Source organism: Heptranchias perlo, chromosome 12 (assembly GCF_035084215.1).
Source record: "Heptranchias perlo isolate sHepPer1 chromosome 12, sHepPer1.hap1, whole genome shotgun sequence".
NCBI lineage: Eukaryota > Metazoa > Chordata > Chondrichthyes > Hexanchiformes > Hexanchidae > Heptranchias > Heptranchias perlo.
The window spans coordinates 7,220,603-7,241,110 of record NC_090336.1 but is presented as its reverse complement, the minus strand read 5'-3'; the positions used below and the strand labels follow the sequence as shown (position 1 = coordinate 7,241,110).

General features: G+C 44.6%; 1 protein-coding gene across 1 annotated transcript in view; it reads left to right on the top strand.

Annotated features, from left to right (window-relative positions):
- The first annotated feature begins 4,838 nt into the window (after positions 1-4,838).
- The window catches only part of LOC137328126 (low choriolytic enzyme-like), a 75,445-nt gene continuing 59,775 nt past the window's right edge, over positions 4,839-20,508 (top strand). Inside the window, exon 1 of the mRNA XM_067994305.1 lies at positions 4,839-4,905. The gene's annotated coding sequence lies outside the window, so the exon portion shown is untranslated. The remainder of the gene's footprint in view (positions 4,906-20,508) is intronic.

The following is a 20,508-nucleotide window of genomic DNA, read 5'->3' as shown; positions in this document are numbered from 1 at the left end:
GGAAACAGAAATTATATCAGGGTATGGGTGAGGGAAGTGCTGAATGGGATGCTGCAATGGAGTGCTGCAGGATTTGTTGTTTGGACTCCTATTGATTCCAAATTACATTAAAAACGTGGATTCAGAAGCTCAATGCAAACTGGCTAAATTCGTAGACGATACCAAATTAAGAGAGGCAGTTTAATTTGAAGCGGGAGTATGGCAACGACAAAATGTGATAAAATGTGTAAGTTGGCAGAAGAATGACAGATGAAATTTAAAGGATTGCAAATAGGAAGGAAAAAATGGGCAACATCAGTATCCCATGAATTGTGTTGAACTTGCCATGGATGAAGTCAAAAGAGACGTATAAACGTGATTTGCCTGCTATTCGCCCTGGCCAGTATAACTTGGTAGCTCTATTTCAGTAATGAACAAGAATGTTCCTTCTATGTCGCTCCACTCTGATCTGCAGCTTTATTTAAATGGAATACAAACTGTAACCCCACACCACTTAGTGGGCATTAGAAGGTCATAAGTACAGAAACAGTAACTGAACACTAACGAGGCGTTATTTACTTACTTATGTTTGTTCTTGTATTCAGTGCACCTTAACGGGGTGAGAACTAGTATACACAGCTGTTTCTGCCTGAAATAAACGGAGCACTTAAGACACTATAACCAGCAACAGTGCAAGTGGATAATGGTTCTCACTTTTTAGCTGATATAAGCGATGGCCTATTTCAAACATGCACATTTAAAGTGGCGGGAACTGTATAAGGGTTTTTGAAGATTTGTCGTTGAATCACTGTCCAGCTGCAATCAGCAAAGCAAATAGAATACTTGACTATATAATGAAATAATAGAGTACAAGTCAGAGGAAATCATGCTTAAATTGTATGGTACTATATCAAGTTCTTATCACCAAGATGCAAGGGGTAGTGTTAGGAGAAAAGCGATGTAACTGATCCCTAGGGAGAATTTTAAACCCCAAGAATGGGTGACTTGTGAAAATCATTGGTTTTTTCTAGTGCGACCGCAACCCGGCTCCAACACGCCCACTTCCAGGTTTAACGTGGGCACATTTGATTGCATGTGCGCAGCCAAAACACGGAAGTCACGTCCCCAATTACTGCCGGTGGGCGGGTACTTAACATGTCAATTAAGATTGTTGAGGTAGTTCAGGTAGGCATTTTTAAAATTAATTCTTAAACAGAAACAAATTTAACGCCTCCTGCATGGGTTTCCTGGGGCTTCTGAATCTCACCATTGAAACTGAGGCGAGATTCAGCTGAAGTTGATTTGGGCTTTCAAACCTGTGATTGATACATTTCAATAAAAGCTCAGGTATTGCAGCTTGTCTCTTAGTTTTCTCAGGCAAATGTTTGACTGAGAGTTCTTTGTTGAGACATTTTTAGCAAAATTTTAGAGCCCCTCAAACTGACAGCATCAGGATTGGGGGGTGTGCAATGGGTGTATTCCAGAGGACATCTGAGGAGGAGGAAAATGACCATCCACAGCAGCCATGTTGTTCTGTGTTGGGATCTGCAGGTGCACAACAAGGATTTGGAGAACAATAGAGAGGGGAGCAACAGAGGTGCCGAGGTCACAGGAGGCACAACCCACGTGAGAGGGTATACAGGCAGAGGTTGAGCTTCCTGGACCTCTCTGAGGAGCATTGCCTACGCAGGCTCAGCTTGAGTTAAGAACATAAGAACATAAGAAATAGGAGCAGGAGTCGGCCAATCGGCCCCTCGAGCCTGCTCCGCCATTCAATAAGATCATGGCTGATCTGATCCTAACCTCAAATCTAAATTCATGTCCAATTTCCTGCCCGCTCCCCGTAACCCCTGATTCCCTTTACTTCTAGGAAACTGTCTATTTCTGTTTTAAATCTATTTAATGATGTCGCTTCCACAGCTTCCTGGGGCAGCAAATTCCACAGACCTACCACCCTCTGAGTGAAGAAGTTTCCCCTCATCTCAGTTTTGAAAGAGCATCCCCTTATTCTAAGATTATACCCCCTAGTTCTAGTTTCACCCATCCTTGGGAACATCCTCACCGCATCCACCCGATCAAGACCCTTCACAATCTTATATGTTTCAATAAGATCGCCTCTCATTCTTCTGAACTCCAATGAGTAGAGTCCCAATCTACTCAACCTCTCCTCATATTTCCACCCCCTCATCCCCGGGATTAACCGAGTGAACCTTCTTTGTACTGCCTCGAGAGCAAGTATGTCTTTTCTTAAGTATGGACACCAAAACTGTATGCAGTATTCCAGGTGCGGTCTCACCAATACCTTATATAACTGCAGCAATACCTCCCTGTTTTTATATTCTATCCCTCCAGCAATAAAAGCCAACATTCCGTTGGCCTTCTTGATCACCTGCTGCACCTGCATACTAACTTTTTGATTTTCTTGCACTTCGGACCCCCAGATCCCTTTGTACTGCAGTACTTTCCAGTTTCACGCCATTAAGATAATAACTTGCTCTCTGATTTTTCCTGCCAAAGTGCATAACCTCACATTTTCCAATATTGTATTGCATCTGCGAAATCTCCGCCCACTCATCCAGCCTGTCTATATCCCCCTGTAGGTTGGCAGGTAGTCGCAGATATCTGCAGCCTCCTTAAGGAAGAGTTGCTCCCGCTGGACTTGATGGAAGTTGCAGTAAAAGTAACCACTGCCCTCAATTTCTTTGCCTCTGGGTCCTTCCAGGGCTCTGCTGGAGACATCTCCAGGGGTATGTCCCTCATCTGCACATAAGCGTATCAGACAGGTGACAGAAGGGATGTTTGCTGGAATGTCTGATTATGTAAACTTCACGTGCGACGACAACAGCCAGAACGAGCGGGCAGTGGGTTTTGCCTCTCTGGCTGGCTTCCCAATGTGAAGGGTTAGAAACTGACTTTTACCATTATCAGCCCTAACCTCCTCAGTATATTGATAATGTTATCAGCATACCACATGATCCTCAGCTAAAATGACAACTTTACTGTCACGCTGCCAAGTGCGGGCGGGACTCTTGACATTGTATAAATATACAGCTCGAACAAGGGTTCAGGGTCGAGGTCGAGATGTTGTACCAGAAGGGGCCAGATGGACTACGTGCTCTACCCAGAGGAGGAATGGGGTAATATCGTTTTGCTTCTCTGTAAATTACTGCTTAATATTGAAATATATTAGAACTCGCTTGTATTTGAAATAATGAACTGTTGCACCCAACGTGGTACCACTTCTGAATTCCTCCATCACGGGAGGGCGGGGCGGGGCAGGTGAAATGAGGTGCAGCTGGGAGGGGGTGGGAGAGGGGTGGGTCAGGTGGGTGGGGGAGGGGTCTGTCAGGTGGGTGGGGGAGGGGTGGGTCAGGTGGGGAGCGGTTGGTCAGGTGGAGGGGGGCGGTCAGCTGGATGGGGAGGGGTCTGTCAGCTGGATAGGGAGGGGTGGGTCACGTGGTGGGGGGGTCGGCCAGGTGGGTCACGTGGTGGGGGGGGGGTCAGCACTGATGAGCGAGTCGGTTGGGCGCGCGCTGAAAATGGATTTAAAGTGAGCGCGCGCGAGGGTGGAGGAGTCTGGCGGCGGCGGGAGGAGGAGGAGGAGGTCTACAGAACATATCACAGGCCGAGAGAGCCGACAAGGGGCGCTCAGAAAACACCAAAAGATCGCTGAAGGACGCAGCGAAAGTTTGAAGGAAGCTGGAGAAGAGAGCAGCGCGAGAGAGACTGGTAATGGAGCAAATGTTGTCGGTGACGGTGCATGAGGCGGACTCACTTTGAAAAGTATTTGCTGTTAACGGGTCTTCAGTACTTGGAAATAGGTGATATCTTGGAGATTTTCGGGTGACTGTTGACCCCTCAGCTTCCCCGCCGTTCTCCTCTGGTGATGTGGGGATCGTTCATTGAGTTTGATATCTGCGAACTTTGCTTCGCCCAAACCGCCGGTGACCATGGCGACCGCAGCCCTTCCGCGTCATCACTGACCTCACCCCGCATGGCGTCATCACTGACCTCACCCCGCATGGCGTCATCACTGACCTCACCCCGCATGGCGTCATCACTGACCTCACCCCGCATGGCGTCATCACTGACCTCACCCCGCATGGCGTCATCACTGACCTCACCCCGCATGGCGTCATCACTGACCTCACCCCGCATGGCGTCATCACTGACCTCACCCCGCATGGCGTCATCACTGACCTCACCCCGCATGGCGTCATCACTGACAATCAATCGCATGGCGTCATCGGCCGCGCGATGTTCGGCTCAAACCCGAACCCGAGCGGGACGGCGGCGGGTTCAAGAGTCTCTCCCGCGCCTCAATTACGCGCCCAACTCGTTCACTTTTCTTTCTTGATGATGGTAATCGCTGTCCTAGGTTTTGTCAAGCACACTTTTAAATTTTATTTATATTTGTCAAAGAATTAATCCAAATGAAATGTGATGTGCTCCAGGGTTTCTTTATCCCAGCTGATGTCCAGGGTTCTGTGCTGGGTTGTTCTATATTGGTGAAGGTTGGCATTGACCTTCCCATTTGCTGCTGATTGAGGCACCAGTGTTGACTCTTACCACTTGCAGGGCTAGGTTGGTGCAGCTGATGCTGAATCCTCTGCTCTCGTGGGAGCCTTATTATTGTTGATTGAAGTTGGCTGATGCTGTTTGAGAGAAATCATCCCACTCCCACCCCCATCCCCATCCAGCCCCAGTGAAGTTTGCAATCACAGTGACTTAACATTCTGATGCAAGGTCATCGACCTCAAATGTTACCTCTGTTTCTCTCTCCACAGATGCTGCCAGACCTTTGAGTGTTTCCAGCAGTTTCTGTTTCTGTTTTAGTGATTTGACAAAATTTTGTCTAAGAAAGAAAGGCGTTCCTCGGTGCTGGTCATGGTCATTCTTTAACAGCAAAGGAAGACAAAAAAGATAGTAAGTGCTGCAAAAAGGAATATGAAAAGAAACTTGAGGGATATTAAGGTTAACACAAAGTTTTTACAATTATATTGGAAGAAAAAAGGTAGTTGAGGGTAATGTGGGCCCTTTAAAAACAGATGTGAGTAATATTACAAATGAAAATAAGGAAATGGCAGACTTGTTGAATAATTACTTTGTCTCATTCTTCACAGTAAAGGAAAAGGATAATATACCTGACATTCCAGGGAAACGAATAATGAATCAAGGACTGGAATTTGCTAAAGTTAATGTAGACAGGGAAATAGTATTAGATAAAATAATGGCACTAAAGACTGACAAATCCCGAGGACCTGATGATTACCACCCCAGGGTTTTAAATGAATTAGGTAAGGAAATTATAGATGCTTTAGCCATAATCTTCCAAAGCTCTCTTGATTCAGGAATTGTTGTCTTTAGATTGGAAAATTGCAAATGTAACTCCGTTATTTAGGAAAGGTGAGAGAGAAACCAGGAAATTATAGACCTGTTAGCCGAACATCTGTTGTGGGGAAGTTATTTGAATCTATAATTAGAGAAATTTGAGCTGATTAGAGAGCCAACATGGATTTGACAGGGTAGATACTGAGGCTGTTGCACCTGGCTGGAGAGCCTAGAACTAGGGGGCATAGTCTCAGGATAAGGGGTTGGCCATTTAGGACTGAGATGAGGAGGAATTTCTTCACTCAGAAGGTTGTGAATCTTTAGAATTCTCTACCCCAGAGGGCTGTGGATGCTGAGCCGTTCAGAATATTCAATACTGAAATCGATAGATTTTTGGGCACTAAGAGAATTAAGGCATATCGGGATTGGGCGGGAAAGTGGAGTTGAGATAGATGATCAGCCATGATCTTATTGAATGGAGGAGCAGGCTCGAGGGGCCGTATGGCCTACTCCTGTTCCTAGCTCTTATTGTTATTAGAGATAGCAGGAGATCCTTTAATCATTTCTGTTTGGTCACCTTTATTTTCTGACTACGGTCAATCACAAGTTCAAAGGATGCTGTCAGTTTGCTGACAGCTATCACATTCTAGTACAACCAAGATGATTAAAGAAATGGAATCGCCTCAAATGTCACAATGTTAAGATATCAATTCACACTCATATTCAACAAAACTCCAAACATATCAATTCACTTGACATTAACTCCTTAATCCACTTCAAATCATTAAGCATTTAAGAAATTCAAAATGCTAATTTTTAGATGTGATAATCTCATGTCTGGAATTAGAGACTCTGACATTTACAATAACCAGAATTTCAACATGGCCACAATAAAAGTCTATTTTTCACAATTTAATAAGTTAGTTAACCTCTAACTCCAATTTAACTCAGCAATATCTTACACTAAACTGAATACAAAACAGATAAAATTACCAAAATAGCACGTGCTTACAAAAACCCATTAAATTACATAATCTTTCTTTGTGTTGTTCATGCACCTTTCCAAATGACTGTTAATATAACTGAAGAAAAAATTATCCTTCATAGCTAAACAAAAGCTTTGTAACATTACAGAAAAGGGAAAAACACATAACCAGCATTGAAAGGGGGCATAGCCAGCCACAGTGAAAGGAGAGCACTCACACAGACTTTTAAAGAGACACTATGCTGAAAACAAAAATCACTTTCTGTAGCTTGTAACGATCTACTTAACCCCATTCTATACATTTTCAAAATCTCAAGCTCACAGTCTGTATCCTCCCCTCTGGCCCCTCCATCTTTTTGTTCCACTTTTCTTCCTCATCTTTCAACCTACCCTTCAGAACATCAACTGTAGCTGAAACTACAAGACTCCAACTTTCTAATCATCCTCTTTAATTTTCTTCTCCTTTACCAGTTCCTTCATCTTCGTCTCCATCTCACAGAAAGCCTGACAGTTTTTAACTAATAAAGCATAAGTTCCTATTTTCTCCTGGACGTACTTCTTGGTTTTACCCACCAGAGTTTTTATTGGCTTTCCTCCCATCTTCCCACAACTATCAACCTTATCTGCCATGGCTAAACACACTCCCTATTTTTGTTCCTTCAAAATCATGAATCCGTGCGAGGATATAATCTCTCTCCATGTCAAACAACTCACCATGGAAACGCTCCTGGATTATTACATAGGCCTCTCACAACCCTAAACTCATAATCCCAACTTTACCAGTTTAACCAAAATATTTATACTCTTGAGCCCCATGTTGGAGAGCCAATATGTAAGTGATCTATTAAATGGTTCAGTCTTTAATCAAAAAGCCTAGAAGGTGTTTTATTCCAAAGTATAATAGCTTTGTTAAGAAGTTATAATAAGTGGCAAAGATGTTAAAATTCAAGAATATAATTAAATACCAATAAGATATTGGGATACAAACTGTCAAAACTTGTCACTGTACAAGGTGCATATCTCAAAAATCCATGATATTACTTGTGCATGTCCAGCCTCTTTCCGAGAATGTTCTAACAAATACGATTTTAATTCTCGGCTTATATATATTTTCAACACATTAGTTCTACGGGAGCTGTGAGCAAAGCTCTGTTTTGCTCCCTTCACGTTGACTGACTCCCATTGTCGCCATCAAGGACACCATGTTTATCTCATAGCATCCTGTATTCTTACTAAACTATGGCCAACTCCCTTTACCCATCTTATGCACACGAGATAAGAGTTAAGGAAGTGGTATCAGGGCACTTAGAAAATCATAATATGATTAGGCATATTTAACAAAGGTATTAGAGTTCTTTGTCTACCCTGCTCGTTACAGCCTCAAAGGGGAACCTGTGGTTGTAGTATATTGGATTTCTAAAAGGTGCCACATAAAAGGTTACTATGCAAAATAAGGGCTCATGGGGTTGGGGGTAATATATTAGCATGGATAGAGGATTGGTTAACGGACAGAAAACAGAGAGTAGGGATAAACGGGTCATTTTCAGGTGGGCAGGTGATAACTAGTGGGGTGCCACAAGGATCAGTGCTTGGTCCTCAGCTAATTACAACCTACATTAATGACTCAAATGAAGGGACTGAGTGTAATGTATCCAAGTTTGCTAACTTAAGAAAGTAAGCCGTGAGGAGGACACAAAGAATCTGCAAAGGGATGTAGACAGGTTAAGTGAGTGGGCAAGAAGGTGGCAAATGGAGTATAATGTGGGGAAATGTGAAGTTGTTCACTTTGGTAGGAAATAGAAAAGCAGAATATTTTTAAATGGTGAGAAACTATTAAATGTTGGTGTCCAGAGAGATCAGGGTGTTCTCGTACAAGAAACACAAAGTTAGCATATAGGTACAGCAAGCAACTAGGAAGACAAATGGAATGTTGGCCTTTATTGCAAGGGGGTCGAAGTACAAGAGTAAGGAAGAATTGCCAGAATTGTACAGGGCTTTAGTGAGGCCATACCTGGAGTACTATACACAGTTTTGGTCTCCTTTTCTAAGAAAGGACATACTTACCTTAGGGGTTTAATGAAGGTTCACTGGATTGATTCCTGGGATGAGAGGGTTGTCCTATGAGGAGAGGTTGAGTAAAATGGGCCTATATTCTCTGGAGTTTAGAAGAATGAGAGGTGATCTCATTGAAACATAAGATTCTGAGGGGGCTTGACAGGGGAGATGCTGAGGTTGTTTCCCCTGGCTGGAGAGTGTAGATCTTGGGCGCATGGTCACAGGATAAGGGGTCAGCCATTCAGGACTGAGATAAGGAGGAATTTCTTCACTGAAAGGATTGTGAATCTTTGGAATTCTCTACCCTAGAGGGCTGTGGATGCTGAGTCATTGAGTAAATTCAAGGCTGAGATTAATAGATTTTTGGACACGAGGGAAATCAAGGGATATTTGGATCAGGCGGGAAAGTGGAGTTGAGGTCGAAGATCAGCCATGATCTTATTAAATGGCGGTACAGACCCGAGGGGCCCTATGGCCTGCTCCTGCTCCTAAATCTTATGTTTTTATGACACAGGATGCTCATTACTCAAGGGTGCCTCATTTACACAAGGTGACCAAAAGCCTTTCAGGCAGTGCATTCCAGATCATTACAACTTGCTGTGTAATTTTCTTTTTCCTCATGTTGCCTTTGGTTCTTTTGCCAATTACCTTAAATCTGTGTCCTCTGGTTCTTGACCCTTCTACCTTATTTACTCAATCAAAACCCTTCATGATTTTGAACACCTATCAAATCTCCTCTTCTCCTTCTCTGCTCTAAAGAGAACAACCCCAGGTTCTCCATTCTCTCCATGTAACTGAAGTCCCTCATCCCTGGCACCATTCTAGTCAATCTCTTCTGCACATCTAAGGCCTTGACAGCCTAAAGTATGGTGCCCAGAATTGGATGCAATATTCCAGCTGAGGCCTAACCAGAGTTCATAGATGAATAATTCGTTCATACTGAATCTACAAGTTGATAGTAAAGGAAGGAATCTTTTTTACTTTTTTTGTAGTTTCGAAAGAAATCAAGGGAGGGGAGAAGAGGGGTTTCCATCTTAAATTTTTCAAGAGAAAGACTACTCAGGCAGCTTGCTCACTGACTAGCTGGAATGGAACCTCAAGGATATCTACTTTCACTTCGTCATTCAGCCAAGTCACTGAAGGCTACTAAGATTCATCATCTGGGGAAAATTGGGAGGGAGACACTTTCATCCAGTCCAGAACCTCATACTCTACACATTTTTTGAGAGAGACATTCTTTCCTTTTGACCTTTCCTCTGCCCTCTCCCATTCATAAGTTGCAGCAGAAAGGCAATTTATCTACAGTTGCGGAATCTACACATGTGGTACTGAAATTCCTGGAGCTGCAGTCTGCTGCCGTAAATCCAATGGGTCAAAACTTACAGCACCCTGGCATTGACCCTGTCTCAATTTGTGGGGACAGGGTCATTTCCACAGTTGGGGTTTGGTGACCTGTGCCTGTAGAGGCATAGTGGAAGCATCTGCCCTGAGCTGGCAGAAGTCAGAGCAGCATGCTGCTGCTTCAACAGCAATGGGTAAAAATCCCTGGCCCATGGGTCCCTGACCTATATTAAGGGCAGCAGAATTTCGGAATTCCTGTAAACATGTCAAGTTACTACAACTTGATGGAAAAAGGCTATTTACTGAGAAGATGGTTGTGCAGTGTTATACAAAGGTGGTAATTTTTACCTAAATCACAGGTAGGAAAACCGTGCCATCAGGGGGCAATGCCAGTTTTGCACCCCATCTAATATTACTATCCATTGACTTCATTGGAGAGTAAAATCGGGCAGGGCATAAATCCAGCATTGCACCCGGACCCGTAGATTAAAATTACCGCTCAAATATGGTTGTGTTTTTGTTCTGCATACCACTCAGGCTATCTCTTCACACTGCAGTATATTGATTCTCTCTGGTTTTCTTCAAAAATTATTTTTACATTTCCCATTTCTTGTTTTGATATTAATTAATGTGAAGTCTTGACTAACTGTTTCATTGCTGGCTACTGCAGCACTCTGGTAGACACTTGAGTGTGTGAAGTCCAAGTTGTTGATTGATGCATGGTCCAGATCGATGGCTTTGAATACATTTGGCAATGTACAGTGTCCATCCTTAATGCAGCAAAAAGCATCAAGTTTGGCAAAAAATGCAATTATGGGCTTTGTCTGTATCTAGGTGCTTGTCTTTAAAGCATGGCACTTTGTGCTCTGTCTGCCTATGGTTCCTGATCCATATCTACTGGTATATGTTCAAGATGCTTCAGGAGAGATTGATGAGAAAATAAGCCTTCAGTCATGAGTGTCTTCCTACCAGTCCCATCTTGATCCAGACAAGTGCCACCACAAGCTTGGTAATTGCCAGTACTAGTAGGTCTGAAGCAACCCTTGGGCTCCATCCTGACAGTAGTAGGTGACCTGAGTTTTTATTCATTAAGGCTCTGCCCAAAAAGAAATGGAAAAAATGGTGGTAGCTTTTACTTTCCAGCCATTCTGCTGCATTAGAGTTAATGTGGCAATGTTCAGGTGTTCAGACCTCCTTTGAACGGTCCTGAAGTTAGTTGATTTAAAAATTTCCTCCAACTAAATATTGGGAAGACTGAAGCTATTACCTAGGTCCCCACCACAAATTCTATTCCCTAGCCACCGACTGCATCCCTCTCCCTGGCCACTGTCTGAGGCTGAACCAAACCGTTTGCAACCTTGGCATCCTATATGACTCTACTATAGGTCCTCTAATAGTAGCAATACCATTGGACAGAGTATTAATCGAGAAATAATAGGAGCTTGTAACAAAGGTAATGTAATAATCATGGGGGCTTTAATCTACATATAGACTGGACAAATCAAATTGGCAAAAGTAGCCTTGAAGACAAGTTCATGGAATGCATTCGACAGTTTCCTAGAACGATACATCATGGAACCAACCAGGGAACAGGCTATTTTAGATCTTGTACTGTGTAATGGGACAGGGCTAATTAGTAATCTCTCAGTAAAGGATTCCCTGGGAAAAAGTGATCATAATATGATAGAATTTCACATTGAGTTTGAGTGACTTACTTAAGTTAGAAACTAGGGTCTTAAACTTAAATAAAGCCAATTACATAGGCATGAGGGGTGAGTTGGCAAAGGTAGACTGGGAAATTAGATTAAAGGGTATGACGGTAGATAAGCAACGGCAAACATTTAATTAAATATTTCAACATTCTCAAAGAATATATATTCCATTGAGAAATAAAAATTCCACGGGTAAAATGATTTATCCGTGGCTAACTAAAGAAGTTAAGGATAGTATTAGATTAAAAGAAGAGGCTTATAATGTTGCCAAGAAGAGTAGTAAGCCTGAGGATTGGGAGAGTTTTAGAAACCAGCAAAGGATGACCAAAACATTGATTTTAAAAAGGGAGAAAATAGAATACAAAAGTAAACTAGCAAGAAATATAAAAACTGATTGATTGTAACAGCTTTCACAAGTATGTAAAAAGAGAGAATAGCAAAAGTAAATGTTGGTCCCTTGGAGGCTGAGACAGGAAAAATTAGAGTGGGGAATAAAGAAATGGCAGAGACTTTAAACAAATATTTTGTGTCTGTCTTCACAGTAGAAGACACAAAAAGCTTACCAGAAATAGTGGGGAACCAAGGGGCTAATGAGAGTGAGGAACTTAAAGTAATTAATATCGGTAGAGAAAAAGTACTGGAGAAATTAATGGGACTAAAAGCTGATAAATCCTCTGGACCTGATGGCCTACATCCTAGGGTTCTAAAAGAGGCGGCTGCAGAGATAGTGGATGCATTGGTTATGATCTTTCAAAATTCCTTAGATACTAGAACAGTCCCAGCAGATTGGAAGGTAGCAAATGTAACCCCGCTATTTAAGAAAGGAGGGAGAGAAAAAAACAGGGAACTACAGGCCAGTTAGCCTGACATCAGTCGTCAGGAAAATGCTGGAATCCATTAGTAAGGAAGTGGTAACAGGGCACTTAGAAAATCATAATATGATTAGGCAGAGTCAACATGGTTTTATGAAAGGGAAATCGTGTTTTCCAAATCTATTGGCGTTTTTTGAGGATGTAACTAGCAGGGTAGATAAAGGGGAACCAGTGGATGTAGTATATTTGGATTTTCAAATGGCATTTGATAAGGTGCCACAAAAGGTTGTGACACAAGATAAGGGCTCATGGGGTTGAGGGTAATATATTAGCATGGATGGAGGATTGGTTAAAGGGCAGAAAACCGAGTAGGGATAAACGGGTCATTTTCAGGTTGGCAGGTGATAACTAGTGGGGTGCCACAAGGATCAGTGTTTGGGCCTCAGCTATTTACAATCTATATTAATGACTTATGATGAAGAGACCAAGTGTAATGTATCCAAGTTTGCTGACGATACAAAGGTAGGTGGGAAAGTGAGCTGTGAGGAGGACACAAAGTCTGCAAAGGGATATAGACAGGTTAAGGGAGTGGGCAAGAAGGTGGTAAATGAAATGTAATGTAGGGAAAGTGAGGTTATTCACTTTAGTAGGAAGAATAGAAAAACAAAATAATATGTTTTAAATGATGAGAAACTATTAAATGCTGGTCAAAAGCAAAATACCACGGATGCTGGAAATCTGAAATAAAAACAGAAAATGCTGGAGAAGCTCAGCAAGTCAGGCAGCATCTGTGGAGAAAGAAAGTGTTAATGTTTCAGGTCGAAGACCTTTCCTTAGAACTGGAAGATGTTAAGCGTTAGTTTTTGAGCAAGTACAGAGCCAGGGAAAGGAGGGAGGGGAGGAAAGAACAAAAGTGAAGGTCTGTGATGGGGTAGAGTGTAATCAAGCTAGCTGTGGGAATTGTTGGGCTTATAATGGATGTTGGTTGACAGCCTATCCCCAGAAATGGAGATGAAGAGTCGGAGATGGACCATGCGAAGGTGAGGGAAAGGTGGAAATTTGAAGCAAAGTTGACGAAATTTTCCAGTTTGGGGCGAGAGTAGGAAACTACACCAATACAGCCATCAATGTACGGGGCGGGGGGGGGGGAAATAGGTGCGGGAGGGGACCTGAGTAGGACTGGAACAAGGAGTGTTCCACGTATCCCACAAAAAGGCAGGGATAGATGGGACCCATGTGAGTTCCCATAGCGACACCTTTTATTTGGAGGAAGTGAGTGGAGTCAAAGGAGAACTCTTTCCTTCCCTTCCTTGACTTCTCTATCTCCATTTCTGGGGATTGGCTGTCAACCAATATCTATTATGAGCCCACTGACACCCATAGCTACCTTGATTACACTTCCTCCCACCCCGCTTCCTGTAAGGACTTTATTCCCTTCTCCCAGTTTCTCCAGCTCCGTCGCATCTGTTCTGACGATACCACCTTCCACACCAGTGTTTCCGATATGTCTTCCTTTTTCCTCAACCGAGTATTCCCCTCCACTGTAGTTGACGGGGCCCTCGACTGTGTCTGCCCTATTTCTTGCACTTCTGCCCTCACCCCTTCCGTTCCCTCCCAGAACCATGATAGGGTCCCCCTTGTCCTCGCCTTCCACCCCACCAGCCTCCACATTCAACGAATCATCCTCCGCAATTTCCGTCACCTCCAGCGCGATCCCACCACCAAACACATCCTCCTCTCTCCTTTCAACATTCCGAAGGGACTGCTCCCTCCGCGACACCCTGGTCCACTCTTCCAACACCCACTCTCCTCCCCACGGCACCTTCCCGTGCGAGCGCAGGAGATACAACACCTGCCCCTTCACCTCCTCCCTTCCCACCATCCAGGGCCCCAAACACTCCTTCCAGGTGAAACAGCAGTTTACTTGTACTTTCAATTTAGTATACTGTATCCGCTGCACACAATGTGGTCTCCTCTACACTGGGGAGACCAAACGCAGACTGGGTGATTGCTTTGCTGAGCACCTCCGTTCTGTCTGCAAGCATGACCCTGACCTGCCGGTCGCTTGCCATTTTAATTCCCCTTCTCACTCCTATCCTGACCTCTCTGTCCTCAGTCTCTTATTCTGCTCCAATGAAGCTCAACGGAAGTTCGAGGAACAGCACCTTTATCTTTCGTTTGGACACTTTACAACCTTCCGGACTCAACATTGATTTCAGTAAATTCAGATCAAAACCACTGCTCCCATTTTTTCGATCAGCTGGTGCTGGTAATAGTTCTGATGCTGCCATTTACAGTTACTTCTGATCAATCTTTTGTTTCTTAACCTCTCCCGTTACCATCATCCCTTTTGACATTTAATCACTTGTGCCCTTTACTCCATCACAGACCTTCCCTTTTCTGTCCTCCCCGCCGCCCCCCCCCCCCCCCACCCCCAACCCTGGCTCTGTACTTGCTCAAAAACTTTAACTCTTTCAAATCTTCCAGTTCTGATGAAAGGACTTCAACCTGAAACATTGGGCCCGATATTCGGAGGGAGAGGGGTTGCCAGTTGGGGGGTGGGTCAACTGGGCTCGTGGGTAACCCACCCAGTAAAATTGGTGTGTTCCCCATGCGATTGTAAGTAAATTGAAGCCACTTACTTTGGCGTCCGGGTTTCGCGCTGTAAAGCGGGCAGACTGCGTACCCGCATTATAGGCTGTCAGCTGGAGGAGCCCTATTTACTGATCAGCCCTATGACTGATGCTTGCAGAAAGGAGCCAAAATTACAGCATGGAGCAGTGCAGGGGGAAGCTGCTCCCAGGTTTAATGATGCCTTATTCCAGATCCTACTGGATGGGGTGAGGAGGACAGAGATCTTCTCTCCAGCAGACGGGAGGAAGTGGCCTGCCTTTGCCACCACGAAGGCCTGGCTCGAGGTGGCAGAGGAGGTCACCAGCACCATCAATATATCACGCACCTGCATACAGTGGAGGAGGCGCTTCAATGATCTAAGTCGGTCAGCGGAAGTGAGTACACTTACTCATTCCCCTACACTCCGTCTGCCACATCACCGCCCCCACCCCACATGTCCTTCTGCACTGCCAACACTACTCTATCACATCACTCCTCACACCCACTCAAAACTCATCCTCATCTTACCTGCACTTACTCACCTCGCCAGTACTCATCCCGCCACTACCACTCAACCCAATCCTCATACAATCTCATGGCTTTATCTCATACTCACCCTATTATGCATCTCTTTCACGGTTAGCCTCACCCAACCTGCCACTACCTGTGCTGCAGCCACAGGGCATGCATCACATATGTGCAGTAGGAAGCGTAAGGCAAACGTGTCGTGAGCATGGAGGGGATGCACAAGGGTGTATGAGGGTTTGTAATGGTTTTTACTTATCTGATTTCTGATCAACTCACATTACATATTATATTGTCACCACTACAGCCACGTCTTGGCCATTCTTGACAGGCTTGTGCAATAATGCTCTTTCATGAGGTTCTCCATGAACACCCTTGATGCCACCCATTGGGTCACCCTACAGTGGGTGTATGTGTAGTTGCACGACTACTTTGTGCAGGTGCCTGTTGCGCAGCGCTGTGGTGTGTAGCTCCACGTGGCGGAGTTGGACGGCATGCCTGGTGATGTTGGTCGTCCTCCAATGGAGTGATGAATGCAGCAATGGAATCCCGCCCCCCCCCCCCCCCCAATCCTGTCGGTGTGAGGGGGTCCACAAAGTAGGTAAATGTGTTTGGACATCAGAGTTTAGGGTATGATTTAATAATTTGGAGCGTGGCGACAATGGTGTGGCAGGCAAAACTTTGTCTGAGGTGACAGAGTGCCCTGCTGCAATGAATGAGGGTTTACCCCGCACCTGCTAAATGGACCTTTGCAGCTGCCACTGGCTGCAACACGTCAGTTTAAACAGGGAGTGTTTTCCCCAGCATGAGAAACACACTCTGGGTAGTCCAAAATCCTCCTAAAATCTCCAACTAACGTGGTCTGTAAACGACCTCAAGTACCCAGATAATGATCTTAAGTGGGATCCCACCGGCTTTGATTGCCGGTGGGAGTCCTGCATGCGGGGGCTGCACGTGCACCGATTTGCGTCATTGGGGAATCTGGAAGTGGGCGGGTTGGAGTTGGGCTCCGGACCCGCTCCGGGAATCCCCAATTTTAGGAGCCCCCCCGCCACGAATGCACCCGCTTGGCCATCCGAAAATTGACCCCATTAATTCTGTTTCTTTCTCCACAGATGCTGCCTGTACTTGCTGAGCTTCTCCAGCATTTTCTGTTTTTATTAAATCTCTGTATTCAGAGGGATTTGGGTGTCATCGTAAAAGAAACAAGAAGTTAGCATGCAGGTATAGCAAGCAATTAGGAAGGCAAATGGAATGTTGGCCTTTATTGCAAGGTGGTTGGAGTACAAGAATAAGGAAGAGTTACTACAATTGTACAGGGCTTTGGTGAGACGACACCTGGAGTACTGTGTGCAGTTTTGGTCTCCTTATCTAAGGAAGGATCTACTTGCCTTGAAGGCGGTGCAACGAAGGTGCACTAGATTGATTCCTGGGATGAAAGGGTCGTCCTACGAGGAGAGATTGAAAAGAATGGGCCTATACTCTTGAGTTTAGAAGAATGAGAGGTGATCTAATTGAAACATATAAGATTCTGAGGGGGCTTGACAGGGTAGGAGCTGAGAGGTTGTTTCCCCTGGCTGGAGAGTCTAGAACTAGGGGGCATAGTCTCAGGATAAGGGGTGGTCATTTATGACTTGGATGAGGAGGAATTTCTTCACGCACAGGGTTGTGAATCTTTGGAATTCTCTACCGTAGAGGGCTGTGGATGCTGAGTTGTTGAGTATATTCAATTGTAAACAATTTTACAACACCAAGTTATAGTCCAACGATTTTATTTTTAATCCCACAAGCTTTCGGGGGCTTTCCCCTTCCTCAGGTGGTGTGGAAGTGACAATTTTGAATCCTTTGCATTTTAAGATCACATAACAAAGCCTGGTGATTACTGCCCGTTGCCAAGGCAATCACAGTGAGCAGACAGAAAGGTGTCATCTAAAAGGCAATTTAGATGACACCTTTCTGTCTGCTCACTGTGATTGCCTTGGCAACGGGCAGTAATCACCAGGCTTTGTTATGTGATCTTAAAATGCAAAGGATTCGAAATTGTCACTTCCACACCGCCTGAGGAAGGGGAAAGCCCCCGAAAGCTTGTGGGATTAAAAATAAAATTGTTGGACTATAACTTGGTGTTGTAAAATTGTTTACAATTGTTAACCCCAGTCCATCACCGGCATCTCCACATCATGAGTATATTCAAGGCTGAGATCGATAGATTTTTGGACCCTAAGGGAATCGAGGGATATAGGGATCGGACTGAAAAGTGGAGTTGAAGTCGAAGATCAGCCATGATCTTATTGAATGGTGGAGCAGGCTCGAGGGGCCATATGGCCTACTCCTGCTCCTAATTCCTACGTTCTCTTATGTTCTGAGCTGAGCTGAGATTCCGACCATCAACCCACTTCATCGCCAATTCCCCCAATTCCACATCCGTAACACCGTCTGTCTCCACCCCTGTCTCAGCTCATCTGCTGAAACCCTCATCCATGCCTTTGTTACCTCTAGACTTGACTGTTCCAATGCTCTCCTTGCCGGCTTCCCATCTTCCACCCTCCATAAACTTGAGCTCATCCAAAACTTTTCTGCCTGTATCCTAACTCGCACCAAGTCCCGTTCTCCCTTCGCCCCTCTGCTCGCTGACCTACATTGGCACCCGGTCCGGGATCACCTCAATTTATAAAATCTCATCCTTGTTTTCAAATCCCTCCCTATCTCTGTAACCTCCTGCAGCCCTACAACTCTCCGCGATGTCTGTGCCACTCCAATTCTGGCCTCTTGCACATCCCCGATTTTAATTGCTCCACCAGTGGTGACCATACCTTCAGCTGCCTAGGCCCTAAGCTCTGGAATTCCCTCCCCAAACCTCTCTGCCTCTCTACCTCTCTCTCCTCCTTTAAGATTCTCCTTAAAATCTACTTCTTTGACCAAGCTTTTGGCCACCTGTCCTAATATCTCCTTATATGGTACAGTGTCAAATTTTGTTTGATAACCTTCCTGTGAAGCGCCTCGGAACATTTTACTATGTTAAAGGCGCTATGTAAATGAAACTTTTTGATGATAGCAGCACTACCAGTAAAAGGAGAAGTCTTCCAGCATTGGCCGGTGCTGAAATATCCTCATTGGCTGTTGCCAATTGAGCTAGATTACCCCATAATGCACTCTTCTGTCAGTGAGTCCCTCACCACCATATGGCACCCTAACCACATCTGATCTGAGTTAGACCATCAGCGCTTAGGTGTTCCTGTTAAGGATGATTATTGTGGCTGTGGGGTGAGTTCCATGTCCTCTGTTATGTTACAGGTCTGGGTTCCTGCTCATACCTCTTAGGACAGCCTTTCATATGGTCTCTGCATATCCTAGAGTTGTCCTGGTGCAATGGATTTTGACACCCAATAAACATCAGGGTTCCCCCCCTTTTGTCCCAGCAGAGTGACAGGAATTCATGATTAGTAGTTTTGAGTCTCAGTTCCTCTATTTACAAGCTCATACCAGTAGTAGTCATCATCATCACTAGTCCCCTTGAGATCACCGGATACAGTCCCATCCATGGCAAATGAATGGGAGGGAGTGTTGATGCATGGAGAGGAGGAGAATGAGTACATGCTCAAAGACATTATGGAGCTAATGCTCCTTTGTTTTCCTCCTTCCACTTGCACATTCACTCTTGCTGTTCCATTTCAACCTCTTTTAAGTGTTTCTGGCTGCTGCGCGTGGGCCTTATCCTCCATCACTGGCATGCGATCCACCTCACTCAGTATTCCTCTGTGTTCCACCCAGGCCCTATGTTGTGTCCAAGCAGTAAGGAGGAAAATCTGCACCAAAGTCTCTGAAACTTATTAGAAAGAGTTCTGTCCTGAATGACGCATCCAGTCTATTAACATCCTCTACTACTTTTACTGAGGGTATGTTGCTTTGAACTCTCTCTCAAACCAGGAATTAAAAATGTTTCCCATCTGAAACAATTGACAGAATTTTAGAAACACAGCTAAACTGAAACAACTCTGCAATTTTTTAACCTCTTAATTCCTTTGAAGTCAGAACTTTCAGATAAATTTAATGATAGGCCTGAGGATTTACGTACACAAATCTTTGAAGGTGGTAGCACAAGTTGAGGCGGCTAGTAAAAAAACCATATGGGATCCTTGGCTTTATAAGCAGAGGCATAGGAGTCAATTTTGAAATGGGACCAGGAAGGCGGTGGTGGGGGGTGGTCATTAGTACAGGTTTCCTGGACTACCGTACCATTTTGACCTAAGGATTTTTTTGTCGGTTTCCTTTCCAACTGACCGGCCTGATTGACAGTCATATGGGAGACCAGCCAGGGAGAGGACGTCTGCGGGTTAGTCTTTGTTTGCACGGTGGGGGGGAAACTGGGGGCATGGGTGGGCAAGGAGCATAGGTGCATAAGTCTCAGGCCTTCTCGCCTCCCTTCACGAGGCGTAAAACAGAGAGCCCGGAATAAAATCATAAGAAATAGGAGCAGGAGTAGGCCAATCGGCCCTTCGAGCCTACTCCGCCATTTAATAAGATCATGGCTGATCTAATCCTAACCTCAAATCTAAATTCATGCCCAATTTCCTGCCTGCTCCCCGTAACCCCTAATTCCCTTTACTTCTAGGAAACTGTCTATTTCTGTTTTAAATTTATTCAATGATTTAGCTTCCACAGCTTCCTGGGGCAGCAAATTCCACAGACCTACCACCCTCTCAGTGAAGAAGTTTCTCCTCATCTCAGTTTTGAAAGAGCAGCCCCTTATTCTAAGATTATGCCCCCTAGTTCTAGTTTCACCCATCCTTGGGAACATCCTCACCGCATCCACCCGATCAAGCCCCTTCACAATCTTATGTTTCAATAAGATCGCCTCTCATTCTTCTGAACTCCAATGAGTAGAGTCCCAATCTACTCAACCTCTCCTCATATGTCCACCCCCTCATCCCCGGGATTAACCGAGTGAACCTTCTTTGTACTGCCTCGAGAGCAAGTATGTCTTTTCTTAAGTATGGACACCAAAACTGTATGCAGTATTCCAGGTGCGGCCTCACCAATACCTTTATATAACTGCAGCAATAACTCCCTGTTTTTATATTCTATCCCCCTAGCAATAAACGCCAACATTCCGTTGGCCTTCTTGATCACCTGCTGCACCTGCATACTAACTTTT